At 41.9% G+C, this 16293-nt stretch overlaps 1 protein-coding gene across 5 annotated transcripts in view; it reads right to left on the bottom strand.

Annotated features, from left to right (window-relative positions):
- Positions 1-16293, bottom strand: part of fchsd2 (FCH and double SH3 domains 2) — a 207713-nt gene that overhangs the window by 173012 nt on the left and 18408 nt on the right. The gene's annotated exons all lie outside the window — the stretch shown is intronic.

Here is a 16293-nt window from a genome sequence, read left to right as displayed (position 1 = left end):
CTAAAAGAGAATGAACAAGATTATTAGCCATACACTTGCAATTATACAATGTTCATCACAGCAGATTGAGTCAAATCGGGACACTGCTTCAGACTGATTGGAGTGGAGGGGGAGGGAGCAACAAGTGGATAGAGGTGAAGGGTGTTGATTGTCTGATGGATGGAGCAAGTGACAAAGACATAAGGTGAAAAGGAGACAGTGTTAGATAAGGTGAGGCGAGAAGGATTGAAATGTAAAGACGGAGGGAGAGATGGGGACGTGGGGAGGGGAAAGAGGGAGAAAAGGGAAATGGAGGATTTAGGGATGGGAGATGAGCGTATGAAGGGGGGGGAGGCACAGTGACTGGGAGTTGATGGGGGCCACAGGAATGAGGGGGTGGGGGGTATTGCTTGGTTGGTGAATTCAATGTCCAAGTCACCCTGTTCCTTTCCCATCCTGCTTACGTTCATCTCCCAACCCTCCCATCTTCTATCCTCCACATTCCTTTCACTCTCACCTCTTTACCCTTCCCCCTTTCACCCATATCCCTCCCACTGACTTTACATTTCACTCCCTTTCTTTTTTTCCCTCACTGTCACCCTTTGGTCCCCTTTTCTTCTTTAGCCTTTATCACTACCTCTACTCATCCCACAAACACCCTCTGCAATCACCTATCACTTGCTAGGCTTAACCCCACCACTCCGTTTCTTTCCAAGCTTTCTCTTTCCCCTTCCCATCGTCTGAAGAAGGTTTTTTACCCAAAGGTTATCCGTCCATTACCTCCAAGAGGTTGCCTAGCCCAAGTAGGATAACAATATTTAAAAGATATTTGCATAGTAACATTGTTAAGCAATCTTTAGAGTGATATGGGTCAAAAGTGAGTAGGTGGGACAAGTGTAGATGGGACATCTTGAGTCAGTATATGCAAGTTGTGCTGGGAGTTGATGAAAACCCTGAAATATTCAAATATGTATCAGCAGAACTTATTTCATACTTGCAGTTAAGGGATCTGGTAAAAATGAGGAAATTACAATTTTCCTCATGTCACTGGAGCTCTTGAAGTCTCAGAGAAATCCAATTTCCTCCACTTACTTCCCTCTAACCTATTTTCTCACACATGCTTATTAACATACAGGAAAGCAGGAAGGTCATTTAACCCTCAACTAAAGGCCTTCTTTCACATTCTCACCATCAGTGGCCTGTTGTGGCAACAGAAATTCAAGTGGCGAAAAGAATGTTAAAGGTGCAGCACAATCTTAAATCCTCAATGTAATTCATATGTTGATTTAAATGTTTTGCAAAAGATTTAATACTTGAAATAACTTTGCACTAATATTTCACTAAACACAGAAACAGTGACTTTAAAAACAGGATTTCTAAAAAGACAAACCACTGCTAAACCAGCTTTAATTCCACATAAATAATCATGTGAATGCGGGCAATAAAACCAGAAAAACTCCAATTTAGAAACCCGAGCCTAGTGCATTCAATGACAGCTGAGCTACTGATCAAAATCAAATAAACTTGGAATAAAAGCTATTCTACTGTCATGAATTTCATGCTCCAAAATTCCAGACCACTTTCTGGAATCAAAGAGATATCAGAGACATAACGGATGACAGATGCTGGAATCTTGAGCAAAAAAAGTGCTGGAGGTACTCAGCAGATCAGGCAGCATCTGTAGAGGGAAACGAACTGATGATGTTTTGGGTCGGGACCCTCCTTTGGAGATCTGAGGGCTGTGTTATCTGGTGAACATCAGGGAACAAGATAAAGCCACCATTAACAATACCATGGCAGTCATTTCTCAAAGTTTCAGCATCTATTTTTGTAGGTATAGTGGATTCATCATTTGAACCTCAACTCCACTTTGCTGCCTAACCCTCATACTTATCAAGCTTCTATCCATTTCTGTTTAAAAAGGAACTGCAGATGCTGGAAAATTGAAGGTACACAAAAATGCTGGAGAAACTCAGCGGGTGCAGCAGCATCTATGGAGCAAAGGAAATAGGCAATGTTTCGGGCTGAAGAAGGGGTTCGGCCCGAAACGTTGCCTATTTCCTTCGCTCCATAGATGCTGCTGCACCCGCTGAATTTCTCCAGCATTTTTGTGTACCATCTATCCATTTCTGCCTGACAAATATTCAGATTCTGCTTTCACTGCCTTTTAAAAGAGCTCTAAAGATCCTTCTAGATTACATTTTACCCCTTTAGAGATTAATGGCCCCTTAAACCCTTGCCCCATGTCTGCAGTGGGTGATCCTGTATATTTAAATAGTGAATTTCCTGTTCCAGATTATTTGATAAGGGGAACATCCTCCCCACGTACACTTAGTCAAGACGCCTCAGGATTTTACATCTCTTATCAATACCCTTTCATTCTTAGCTCCAGTAAATACAAGGCTAGCATGTCTAGAGAGTCAGAGTTGCACACCATGGAAACAGGCCCTTCCTTCGGTCCAACTCACCCATGTTGACCATGATGTCTACGTGAGCTTGTCCCATTTGCCTGTGTTTGGCTCATTTCACTTAACCTTTTCCATGCATATACCTGCATAAATGCCTTTTAATCCTGCTTCCTCTGACAGCAGCTTCCCTCTGCCCACCACTGTCTGCATGAGAAAGATGCCCCTCAGGTCCTCTCTACAAATGGGGAAAATACTATGATAATCCACCTTATCTGTGCCTTTCACGATTTTACATACTTCCATAAGATCACTCCTCTGTCTCCTACGCTCCAGAGTAGAAAACCTCAGCCTATCTATCTCTCATCATAATTCAAGCCCTCCAGCCCTGAAAATATGCTTGCAAATCATTTATTCACCCTTTCCAACTTAATAACATTCTTCGTATAGTATGGTAACCAGAATTGCATAGAATACTCCACAAGCAGTCTCACCAATGTCATGTATACTTGTAACTTGATGTCCCAATTTCTGCACTCAATGCCCTGACCGATGATGGCAAGCGTGCCAAGAACTTTCTTTACCACCCTTCCAGGGACTATGATGTGACCAGACAAACTCACTATCTTGTTCTTAACTCTTGCAGATACAAGCCCAGTTTGATAAAGCATCTCACTCTTTCAATTTCAAACCTCATTAATCAGCCAAACGGCTTATTGTTTAAGAGCCAGGAACAAAGATGATCAATCTTCTCTTCATTTAATGTTCAAGTAATGAACTTACATTGAAGTCATAAGTGATAAGGAAGTACCACTTTGATCAACCCAATCCAAATAGAAGAATGAAGAGGTAATTATAGAGTAAATTGGACCCGTAAATGAAAGAATAGCAGACACCTGTAAATGAAGCAGCTTAATTTTCAAATGTATAATTTAAAAAAATATAGAATCTAAATTTAATACATGGGAACAAAATGAAAGAACTAAAATCAACATGTATTCAAAATTGTGAGGAATTTTGATCAAATAAACAAAGTATTTCACCTGAAAACTAAATGCAATCTCAATATAGCAGAGTGACAGGAGCAAACCTTAACAAATGAGGGGAAACTAATATTCATGTAATTTCCAGATTTATTTCTTTGCTCCCTAGGCCATTTGAAAATTGAAATCACCTGCTCAAACATATGAGAAAGAAAAATCTAAATTCATTTAAAAGTGATAGATTAATAACTGGGAAGAAATTGTTTAAAAAAAAGAGATACGCAGAGGAGAACTGTGTTTTTTTTTCCAGAACGTTTTGGGCATAAAAAGACTACAAAATTGAGAAAAATCATAATAGTTTAGTATCTCAGATGGAACAAGAATACTATAAGTAGGAGTAGATTTCTCAACCATGAAAGCCAGAGCAATGTCAAGAAAAGGTGACAACATAAAATATCAGTTGGCTTTTAAGAAATATTGTCACCTTTCTCCAAGGAAATACAGTTGTGTACAAATTGGCAGCCACATAGTAATCTAAACAAAGACACAAAAGACTGAAAACACTGGAATCAGGAGCATAAAACAAACCACTACAGGAACTCAGCTGGTAACAGCATTTGTGGAGGGATGTCCAGAGGAAGGGTCTTGACCTGAAATGTCAATTGTCCATTTCCACACAAATGCTGCCTGACACGCTTAGTTCCTCCAGGAGTTTTCTTTTTAATCTGAACAGAGGAAGCTTGGAGCTCTCTAAGGGCATTAATGCAGGGGAGAATGGGAAATCAGGGGGTGGGGGGGGGGGAGAAAGGGAAGGTGGAGTAGGAAAGACTTTTGGAAAAGGAACTGCATTTCTGAAATGGGAGCTATATGCACAGCATAGAACAAGCAGCTTCCTAATGGGCTTGTCCCACTTATGCGATTGTCAGTAGCCCGAAAAACCGGGAACTGGAACGGCGTCTGTCAGAGTGGAACACACACATGCACACGTAAAAGTGTAAATTTGACTCGTGGAAATCTTTCATCATGTTGAAAGATTTTCACGAGTTACCAAGTTTCCCGAGTACCTGCCGTTAGCGTTACGAGTTCCGACGTTCCCGCTACTTTAATTCTATGTGATTACCACGAGTTTGATTTGTTTTAAACTCCGGATCACTCGTGGGTGGACTCGCACCGTAAGACAGGGGTTTAAGAATGGTATGAAAAAAATGAAGACATTGTTGCAACGTTCATTGGTTTATACAGCTTTCACAAAGGATCACTAAAACATGAGAGTGAGAAACAAGTTACAAGAGCATGTATGTAATAAGCTATAGAAGAAAGAGTAACTCAAATAAAATGTAGTCCCTTATAGGACGAGACCAGGGAGTTAATAAATAGGAATTTGGAAATGTTGACACTTTAGGCAAATATAGACGATGAGTCTAAAAGTATCATATTAATATAAAATGAGGGAGTAAATGGAAGAGAGAGAGGAAAGTACTAAAACAATTATCACTTGCCAGTATGAGGAAAACTGATGGATCTGGATGAAGTCTGACCATCTCCATTGACTACAGCAATAATGTATTGATAATGATCGTCCAATTTTCCAGTCAAGAGAGGGAGACACAGTGGGAAACTGTCAATTTGCTCATTGTCTTGGGAAATGGAAAATGATGGAATCTATTATTTACAATGTGGCAGCAGAATTATAATGTATTCACGTGGAGTCAACATGGTTTTATGAAAGGGAATGTATGTTTGATAGATTGATTAGAGTACTTTGAGGGTGCAATATGCAGAATAGATAATGTAGAACCAATAGATGTGTTATCAGATTTCTAAAACACATTGGATAGGGTGCCACATAAAAGTATCCAAAAGTATGAATAGAAGAAAAAGAGCAAAACTTTGTGGCATTAGCAGTGATGATATACCTAGTGAACTGGCTGACTAACAGAAAACAATATTGGGCTAATAAGGTCATTTTCATGTTGGCAAGCACAGGAGCGTGCCAAAGGGATTAATGCCAAACCCTCAACGACACTATTAATAACTTGGATGAAGAGACCAAAAATACTGTAGCCAAATTTGTTGATGGTACAAAGTTAAGTAACAATGTAAATTGAGGCAAAAGCACAAAGTTGGCAAAAAGTTAGACCAACCACAAATTTGGCAGAAAAATATGAAGAGTGAGATTATCCATCATGGAAGCAAGTAATTATGAAATGTGGAGAAATTGCAGCGTTGTTGTACAGACGGTTCTGGATGCCAAACGGCCCGAACGTTAGGAAGCAAGTATGGTAAGTAATTGAGAAGACAAATAGAATTACAAATTTTATTGCAAAGTGATTGAGGCTTTGCAACAAATACAGGGGTGGTGTAAGGCCACACCTGGAATACTGTAACAATTTTCACATTTAAGGGATAAATAGCTGGAAACAGCACAGAAACGATTCAGTAAGTTGATTCCTGGGATGAAGGGTTGACATATGATGAAATGTTGAGTTTGTTGGGTCCATACTCAATGTAGTATAAAGTGAGGTACGGAGGCAAGGAGATACTGAGAGAAGTTTTCACCTCATTGAACAATTAAGATATAAGGGCAGAGTTTCAGATTAAGAGGTTGCTCCTGCAAAAAGATGGAGAATTCTTCAATTATCTAAAATGCCTGGAACACTAGCATAGAAAGCTGCAAAGGCCGAGTAATTTAATATATTCAAGACCCATTTTTTTGATTAGAGTAATATTTGTTTCTAGAAGGAAAATGGATTATTGGCCAAGAAAGTATTAACCCTGATATCATCAAATTTTGGACCAGATTTGAGTGGCTAAATGGGCTAATTTTCCTTCTATTCCTCATGCTCGCATCCTTACAGATAATAAAGTACATAGAGGTGAAATTCCAACCAGATAAGGATAGCACAAGGGGTCACATTTGAAAAGCAGAATTCTTAGACTGCAGGAGTAATGGTGCAGCAGTGGAGATGGACTCCATACCAGGCCTTGGTTATGAATAGGTAAGAATGGAACTATGTAAGCTCAGTTCCAGATGCTGTGGCCCAAGGCATTGAAGGTGTAGGTTCAAAAGAGATAGGGATGGGAAAAACAGTACAATGCATTCTCTTCAAATGGTTCAGGGCTGTTTCAGTACTGTACTATAGGGATTCAAGTCAAGTTAAGTCAAGTCAAGTTTATTCGTCACATACACATACGAGATGTGCAGTGAAATGAAAAGTGGCAATGCTCGCGGACTTTGTGCAAAAAGTCAAACAGACAAACAACCAAACAAACTATAAACACAATCATAAACACACACATATTCTTTTACATATTAAATATTGGAAGGAAAAACGTTCAGTAAAGTTAGTCCCTGGTGAGATTTACAGTCCGAATGGCCTCTGGGAAGAAACTCCTTCTCAACCTCTCCGTTCTCACAGCATGGCAACAGAGGCGTTTGCCTGACCGTAGCAGCTGGAACAGTCTGTTGCATGGGTGGAAGGGGTCTCCCATGATTTTGTTGGCTCTGGAGTTGCACCTCCTGATGTATAGTTCCTGCAGGGGGGCGAGTGAAGTTCCCATAGTGCGTTCGGCCGAACGCACTACTCTCTGCAGAGCCTTCTTATCCTGGGCAGAGCAATTCCCAAACCAGATGGTAATATTTCCGGACAAGATGATTTCCACAGCCGCTGCGTAGAAACACTGGAGGATCCTCGGAGACACTCTGAATTTCCTCAATTGCCTGAGGTGGTAAAGGCGCTGCCTTGACTTACTCACGAGTGCTGCGGCGTGTGATGTCCATGTCATATCCTCAGAGATGTGGACTCCCAGATATTTAAAGCAGCCCACCCTATCCACAGGATCCCCATTTATCCTCAATGGTGTGTACGTCCTCGGATGATGTGCCCTCCTAAAGTCCACGATCAGCTCCTTCGTTTTTTTGATGTTCAAGAGGAGGCTGTTATCCTGGCACCAGAGTGCTAGATCAGCCACCTCCTCCCGGTAGGCCTTCTCCACGTTGTCTGAGATCAGGCCCACCACCACAGTGTCATCAGCAAACTTAATTATTGAGTTGGAGCTGAACCTAGCCACACAGTCATGTGTGTACAGGGAGTACAATAGGGGTCTGAGGACGCAACCCTGGGGCGATCCTGTGCTCAGGGTGAGGGACTTCGATGTATTCCCTCCCATCTTGACTACCTGGGGCCTGGCGGTGAGAAAGTCCAGGACCCAGGCACACAGGGAGGTGTTGAGCCCCAATTCCAGTAGCTTCCCGGCCAGTCTGGTGGGGACTATCGTGTTGAAGGCTGAACTGAAGTCTATGAACAGCATCCTCACGTAGCCCCCCTTCTGGCTGACAAGATGAGAGAGCGGTGTGCAAAACCTGGGAGCGCATCGTCCGTGGATCTGTTCGGACGGTATGCGAACTGCAACGGGTCCATGTTGCGAGGGAGGAAGGCGCAGATGTGTTTTCAGACATGATGGTGGGATAGCTTTGAGACAATTTCAAGTATTTTACAGAGGTTTGGGAAGCTGGAGATAATGAATTTCCTTGCAATGACAAAGAGATCGTTACCCTACTATCTTTTTTGTTAATCAATAAAGCTGCTCTGTAATTTATTCATTTCTCTTTTGACCCAAATTACCCAGTTCCTTGTATACCTCAACAATATACCTCAATGTATTCCTTTAGAAGGCAATGCAGTTCAGCAACATCAATGCAATTATAGTATTGGCCAATGGTGCACGATACTTTAGATTTTGGGCAGTTCTTAAGGGATGCTTCCTCCTTTCCCAAGCAGCATGTGCAAGATCAATAAACAAGAAAAAATGTTTAATTTGAGCATATTAAGTTTTAGAATAATTAGGAGGGAAGTGATTGAGAATGCTTTTAAAATCAAAGCTATCTTGTAACAGTATTATATCCTCAATTTTGTTGGTTTGATGTGAAAATATCCATCACCTCTACTACTCTCATACCTATTTGGCTCTGAGTCATGTAGCTGATAATTTAATCATTTACAACCATTGCACCAGGAACTCCACCATCAACCTAGTTGGAGATGTAGAAACTTAGAGAATACATGGAATTTGAAGACATTTCCATAACAATATAATAATAATAATAAATTTTATTTAATGGGCGCCTTTCATACAAAATCTCAAGGACACCTTACATAGTAATCGGAATAAAAACATATAATCGGAGTAAAACAAGTAATTAAAGACATCACAATGACACAAATTAAAAACAGAATTCAATCCAAAAACAGAAAATCAAAAACACAGTGTGAAGAGAGAGCAGCAGCAACCAAATCGTGCCAGCGTCCACTCTCTCTTCACGGCAGCCATCTTGGACACAGACCTACAAGACTACAGTTAGACAAAAAAAATCATCCCCCCACAGTGGATAGCACTGTGGAGGAAGGCACAATGTCCAGTCCCCACCCCATGTTCACCCCAAAGTCAGGCCTATTGAGGCCACCACAATTGCCTCTACGGAAGCCCGATGTCCCTGGCCGTTCTCACCGGGTGGTCTTGCCCCGGCGTCGGGAGCGTCCTTTCGGCGGCTGGGCCACTTGGAACGGCCGCTGCTTGGTTGGAGCCCGCGGCTGCTGAAGCCGACAAGGCCGCGCCGGTTTGGCGCTCCTAGGCTCCAGATAAAAAAGTCGGCGCCCGCTCTCCTCACTGCAGCCTTGCCGCCTCTACGCACGCCGCCTCTCCGCTCCGCAAACCCGCAGCCCGGAGATGTTGCTTACGGCGGTCCAGCTCGCCAGAGCTCCAGCGCGGCGACCCAGGCAAGGCATCGCCCGCTCCGCTCCGCTCCAGCGCTCCAGCGCTCCAATGCAGTGCCGCCACGCAGGCCGAGGTGCTGGGTGGTTCCCGCCAAGAAACGGCGCTCCAAGCCCGCTGGTAGGCCACGACGACGGGTCGACGGGCAGCCCGGAAAAAAGGCTGCCACACCGACCAGGTAGGGACCTATAAATAAAGTAACACCTACCCCCCCACATTAAAAGACCATATCCCCTACAAACAAAAAAACAGGACTCACTAAAAACTAAAAAAAAAACGAATTTAAGACGGACGGCTGCTGCTAGGTTTATGGTTTAGTACAGGTCAAAAAATGTTATAAAACTTGTATTTCCTGTGGAATAAATTCCTGTGTACACAGTATTTCATCTTAATTGAAAATGACAATGGTCCATAAAAAATGAAGTTCTGATGAAAGAGCATTGAGCTGAAAGGTCCTCTCTCCCTCTCCATATATGCTGCCTGTATTTTCAATATTTGTCATTTTATTACTAACAGCTGGACCCAACTGAAGGATTTCCTTTTTGTTACATAGCTTTTCATAAAAGCCATGTAAAGTCAAAGATCAATAGGTAGAGAAATAAATAAATAAAGCGTATAGTGACCTAAAAGTACTCCGCCCTCTAAAAATACTACTCTTCAGTAAACTAGTTTTAACTAGAATGCAGTTTATCTCAGGCAGCTTAATGATTCATTGACCTACCATGTGGTGCATTTTTATGGCCCAACCCATTCTTGGGATTTTAAATGCCACGCTATTATATCCTCGAGTTGTGTGTGACATACATTACAAATTAATGCAAACTTCAGAACAGGAATCACTATGGCAAATAGTGAAACCAACATTTAGAATCTCTTTGTTGAACTGTTGACTTCTAGACCAAATGGAATTGTTTACTCAAAATCATCACTCGTATGAATATTTGTGCATGTAATTGTCAAATAATTTATTGTGGGACAAAGGTCTGTTTTAATGCTGTACTGTTTTATGTGTATGTTCATGCTGATGATTTCAGTGCAATAGATTTCAACAATAATGGGTTTGCGAGAGCCTGTTCAAGAGAAAAATAATGGGATAGCATTGACTCAATCAGCCAAATGGCCTTCTTATTGTCATAAGAAATGGGATTAAATTAAAAAAATTGCCTCATGCGCCTTTGAAACTTCAAGCCTCCTGAGTGCGTAACTTCCCGGAATAACTATTCCATGATGATTCAGTCAATGATTTTGTTTATTTTTTGGCTACGAGCCCCATATAAAGATTTGCGGCATGCCAATCCATTAAAATATTTTTTCATCTAGAAATCCACCACTGCTTCACTTTTTTTGCCCCTTGTGACATTATATCAGTTAATGAGAACACAGGATTTAACAGTTTTTACCAGTGCCAAATTTATTGTCTCGTGTGACCCAGCAAACATAAAACAAGTGTTAACTTCCTTATTGTTTTTTTCGCAGCTGACGACAGCGACTAAAATTTCTATTAGCTAATCTGTTGCTCTTGGAGAAAGATTTTTTCAAGTGTAGAGAAAGAAATGTTCCCTTTCAAAGTTTTTCAAAATCAGCGAAACTCCCTTCCTGTTTACACAAAGCAAAATACATCAGGGGTTCCAAACCATAGGTGGGGTGGGGAGAAAAATGACAAAAATTTAGCTTTGAGGGGTATTTCTCAATAGCTGAGACTCTTTTTCGTTTTTGTGCACTTAAGATGTGGTGTTGAATGTATGCACAGCTTGGTTCACACGTAATCAGTCACCTTCACAAACTTTTATTCAGTCTTTCAGCTATAAGCCTTTGCTAGTTTCATCAAGTCACAGAAGCCAATCATTTTTTGCCATTGTACCAATAGCAATTTCTTGCCATCATTTCTTCAATTCCGGTCCTTTCCCTGGTTTACAGGGCTTGAAATTAACGTTTGCCTGGGTGCCAATTGCCACCTAAAGACCCGCTAGGCAACCTAAAAGCTGTGCCATTTTGCCCAGATTGGCAAGCCTGCCATTCAACTCTGAACAGGCCCCCCTCTCTTTCACTCTCCGTCTATGCCCGTCATCCGTGTCCGGGCCACCAGGCTCCACTTGCCAACGGTTCCTCATCTGCCAGCACGGTCGGCCGCCTTGCACATGCGCACAACCACGGCCAGCACATCATCGGCCGCCCTGCACATGGGCACTGCCACGGCAACTGGTCAGCGCAGAGCACTTTCTCCCTCCCGTTGCATTGTGGAAGATCTGGCCGCTATTGCTGTCCTGTCGCCGCCTCGCCACGACCGCTGAAAGCCAACGCAGATTCACTCCCTGGAGCTGGAGTAACTCTTGCTTCAGGGAGCAAGAGTTACTCCAAAAATATTCCAAATGGAATTTAAACTGGTGATGAAGGGTCCTCCACCAAACTCTGAACAATAACAGCCTATTGCACTTTATCTGTTTATTTATTGTGTATATATATGGTCTATGGCATATAAACACACTGAACTTTTATCTCCTGTTCTGTATTGTGTTTACATATTCTGCTGTGCTGCAGCAAGCAAGAATTTCATTGTCCAATCTGGGACACATGACAATAAATTCTCAACTCTTGACTTGGACTTAAGCAAAAAAGGGTTCTTGGGGAAAAAAAGAGCTACCTTAAATCTAGTTGCATCTGGTTGGGTAACTATGGTAGACTATTGCATGCTTTAATTGTGCGAGAGAACTCCATGGTGCAGCCAGCATCTCTGGATAGAAGAAATCGGGTGACGTTTTGGGTAGAGGTCCTTCTTTAGACTCCCTCGAGTTTGTGTTTTTAGTTTAATCTAAAGACACAGTGTGGAAACAGGCCCTTCGGCCCATCGAGTCCACTCCGACCACCGATCACCCGTACACTAGTTCTATCCCACACATTAGTGACGCGTCAAGAGTGTTTTATTCTCTCACGTCCCAGTTAGAACAATGAAATCCTTACTTGCAGCAGCAGCACAACAGAATATGTAAACATAGTACTCTGTAAACAATGTTATAAACGAGAAAACAAAACAGTGTTCTATTGTATAGTATCGTGTGTGTAGGAAAGAACTGCAGATGCTGGTTTAAACTGAAGATAGACACAAAAAGCTGGAGTAACTCAACAGGTCATACAGAATCTCTGGACAAAAGGAAAATATTATGTTTTGGGTTAGGTCTGAAAAAGGTTCCTGCACACCTTTGGAATGTGGAAGGAAACAAGAGCACCCGGAGAAAACCCATGCGATCAAAGGGAAAAGGAGTAAAATCCATAGAGACAGCACCCATAGTACTTTTAGGCAGCAACTTTATGGCCAATGTACTGCCCCATAGCCTTGAACTGAATTAAAACATACAGTAGCTGCAAAGGGGGACATAGCGTCACTTAGAAATTTAAGACTGAAAATGGAGAGTTTTTTTATTTAGTAACCCAAGTTATCAACGTATAATTTTTGGGTGTTAGAAAACAAAATATAGTGGCACAACTGGTAGACTTGCTGCCTCACACACCAGAGATCTGTGTTCGATCCTGTCCTCGGGCATTGTCTGTGTTGAATTTGCACATTCTCCCTGCAAGCGTGTGGGTTTCCTCCCACATTGCAAAGTTGCATTGGCTTTGTAGGTTAACTTGTATCTGTAAAATTGCCTCTAATGTGTAGGGAGTGGGTAAGGAAAGTGGGATAACAGAACTTGTGTGAATGGGTAGACAAAAATGCTGGAGAAACTCAGCGGGTAAGACAGCATCTATGGAGCGAAGGAAATAGGTAACGTTTCGGGTCGAGACCCTTCTTCAGATTGATGTGAGGGTGGGGGAGGGGGGGCGGGAATGAGAAAGGAAGAGGCGGAGACAGTTGGCTGAGGGGGAGCTGGGAAGGGGAGAAAGCAGGGACTACCTGAAATTGGAGAAGTCAATGTTCACACCGTTGGGGTGTAAACTGCCCAAGCGAAATATGAGGTGCTGCTCAATTTACGGTAGGCCTCACTCTGGCCATGGAGGAAGCCCAGGACAGAAAGATCGGATTCAGAATGGGAGGGGGAGTTGAAGTGCTGAGCCACCAGGAGATCAGGTTGGTTATTGCGAACCGAGCGGAGGTGTTGGGCGAAGCGATCGCCAAGCCTACGCTTGGTCTCACCGATGTAGAACAGCTGACACCTAGAGCAGCGGATACAATAGATGAGGTTGGAGGAGGTGCAGGTGAACCTCTGCCGCACCTGGAAAGACTGCTTGGGGCCTTGAATGGAGTCAAGGGGGGAGGTAAAGCGACAATTCTAGCATTTCCTGTGGTTGCAAGGGAAAGTGTCAGGAGAGGGGATGATATGGGCGGGAAAGGACGAATTGACTAGGGAGTTACAGAGGGAGCGGTCTCTGCGGAAAGCCAACAGGGGAGGAGATGGGAAGATGTGGCCAGTGGTGGGATCCCGTTGGTAGACAAAAACGCTGGAGAAAATCAGCGGGTGAGGCAGCATCTATGGAGCGAAGGAATAGGCGACGTTTCGGGTCGAGATCCTCTTTCAGACTGATGTCGTGGGGGGGAGGTGGGAAGAAAGGAGACGGAGACAGTAGGCTGTGGGAGAGCTGGGAATGGGAGGGGAAGGAGGGAGAAAGCAAGGACTACCTGAAATTGGAGAAGCCAATGTTCATACCGCTGGGGTGTAAACTACCCAAGCAAAATATGAGGTGCTGTTCCTCTAATTTGCAGTGAGACTCACTCTGGCCATGGAGGAGGCCCAGGACAGAAAGGTCGGATTCGGAATGGGAGGGGGAGTTAAAGTGCTGAGCCACCGGGAGATCAGGTTGGTTATTGCGAACTGAGTGGAGGTGTTGTGCAATGCGATTGCCAAGCTTGCGCTTGGTCTCACCGAGGTTGATCATACACAGAATAATCCAACCACATTTGTGTTTGGAAATGGAAATAATAAAAATTGCTTTCATTGCAACGTGTAAAAAGAGTTGAGATACTGTATTATAATTTTGCTGCATATCATTGAGGTATATATCAGGTCTTGATTGATGAATGTTTAGTTTGTGACTTTATTTGAAGCAGAAATAATATGTGAATGCTCCATTGAGCATAATTCCGACTGGTAACTACGCACTTCGTCCGAGCACATTATCACACGCGTCATGCAAGCCGTCTTACATGACCACCTAAACTATTATTTGGCAACCTAAATAGCTGCCTAGGTTGCCCGGCTAGCAACAGAGAAAAAAAAGTTAAGTGAGAGCCCTGTTTTACCTTTTAAATCTCAATTTTTATCTTAAATTTTGATTTACATTCAACAGATTTTTTTTCAAAATACTTGCTCAATTCATTTTCATTTCAATGAGAATTTAATAAAACAACGTGAAACAGAAGCTGAAAATAGCAATACCTCTACATGTTACAATAGCATTTTTGATACAGTGAGGAATTTATAATTATTCTAAAAAAGATCCACATCTCGTCATTATTAAATCGTACAATTTAAAAGGTGAAAGGCAAATCATTAAAAGGCTTTAAAACATTTTGCTTGGTCATTTCCTCCAAAAAAATCAAAACATTTACTTTGAAGACTGAAAACAACAAAACTGCACATTATTGGACAGCTGGAAAGTTGGGTTGAGTGGTGGTGGATTGAATTTAATCCAGATTTATGTGAGATAATGACTTTGGGAAAGTCAGAATTTAAAGGACATGTGCAGTAAATGACAAGACCTTAGGAACCTTGGGGTGCCGATCCATAGCTCCCTTAAATGGGGACACAGGTGGACAGGGCATTGAAGAATAATTGCCTTCATACCAGAGGCATTGAATATACGTGTTGCATCACATGGCAATTATGCAGAACATTAGTTAAACTAAACTTAATGTATTTTTACTGCTCTGGTTGCTACATTGCAGGATGTGGTAACAGAGAGAATGCAGAAGACTTTCACCAGGATGTTGTGAGAAAAGGTTGACTATAGTTATAAGGAGAAATTGAATAGGCTGTGTTTATTCTCACTAGCACGTAGGAGACCAAAGGATGACTTTATGGAGACTTATAAAATTGTGAGGGTGATTGTTAGTATTTTTCTCAGTGTAAAGTGGTCTTGAACAAGAGGGCACAGGTTTAAAAGTAGGGTGTAGAAATTTAAATGAGATCTGTAGGGTAAGATTTTCACCCACATCAAAAGTGGTGTTTATCGGAAATGATTTGCATGGGGGGGGATGGAAGAGCCAGATACCATTATAATGCTTAAAAGGCACGCAGATAGATAACTGGACAGGGTAGGTGTGGAGATATAAAGGGCCCAAAGCAGGAAAGTGAGATTGGCGTAGATGAGCATCACAGTCGGAATGGACAAGATGGGCATCACAGTCGGAATGGACAAGATGGGCTGTAAAAGCCCTTTTTCTGTGATGTACAATTCTACGATTTAATAATTTAATAACTATTGGCAAATTTACAAACTTCAGCACTCAAAAACAGAAGTCCATGTTGATTTTCATGACCAGCTTGTGGTAACAGAAAGAATAACCTGGACATGAAAATCAAAATCGACTTCTGGTTTTGAGTGCTGAATATAATCAGACTAATCAGTTACACATTAATGAATCTAGCTTTTAAACTTGTTAAGAACCTCATAATATCCTCCATTGTCGATTGAAATTTTAAAACATTAAGCTATATATTGATCCCACAAAAAAAAAATTAGGTTCTGCAAATAGTATCTGAAATGAACAAACTTGATGACCAAAATCATTGAAGCACCAACTGATGACCAGGTAAATGCAGGCTGTTAATGTTTGCGTATCAATTCACTCAAGAACCTATGACCAAATTATTTGACCAGTTTAATTTGTTATGACACGAATATTACCATGGTATTGGGAATTTGGCATCCCCCCCACCCCCCCAAAATGACTCAAAATTTGATACTCAAAACCTTTGAGGCTATCTGTGTCGGCAACAGATGCTGGTTTAAACCGAAGATAGACACAAAATCCTATCTGTGCAGGTAGATTGAATTTAAATAAACATATTGCATCCAACAGTGCAGATTTACAGCAAACTAGATTTAGAGAAACGAAGCAATGTAATTTTGTCCTCCCAAACATTTGTAAGTATCAAAAGAAAATTACCTGGAGAAATCTCAAAATAATTTAACTTCAAATTATTGACTTCCACTCGCAC

The sequence above is a fragment of the Amblyraja radiata genome, chromosome 6 (genome assembly GCF_010909765.2).
Source record: "Amblyraja radiata isolate CabotCenter1 chromosome 6, sAmbRad1.1.pri, whole genome shotgun sequence".
NCBI classification, from domain to species: Eukaryota; Metazoa; Chordata; class Chondrichthyes; order Rajiformes; family Rajidae; genus Amblyraja; species Amblyraja radiata.
Note: the sequence above shows the minus strand (reverse complement) of the source record. Positions and strands in the feature narration are given on the sequence as shown.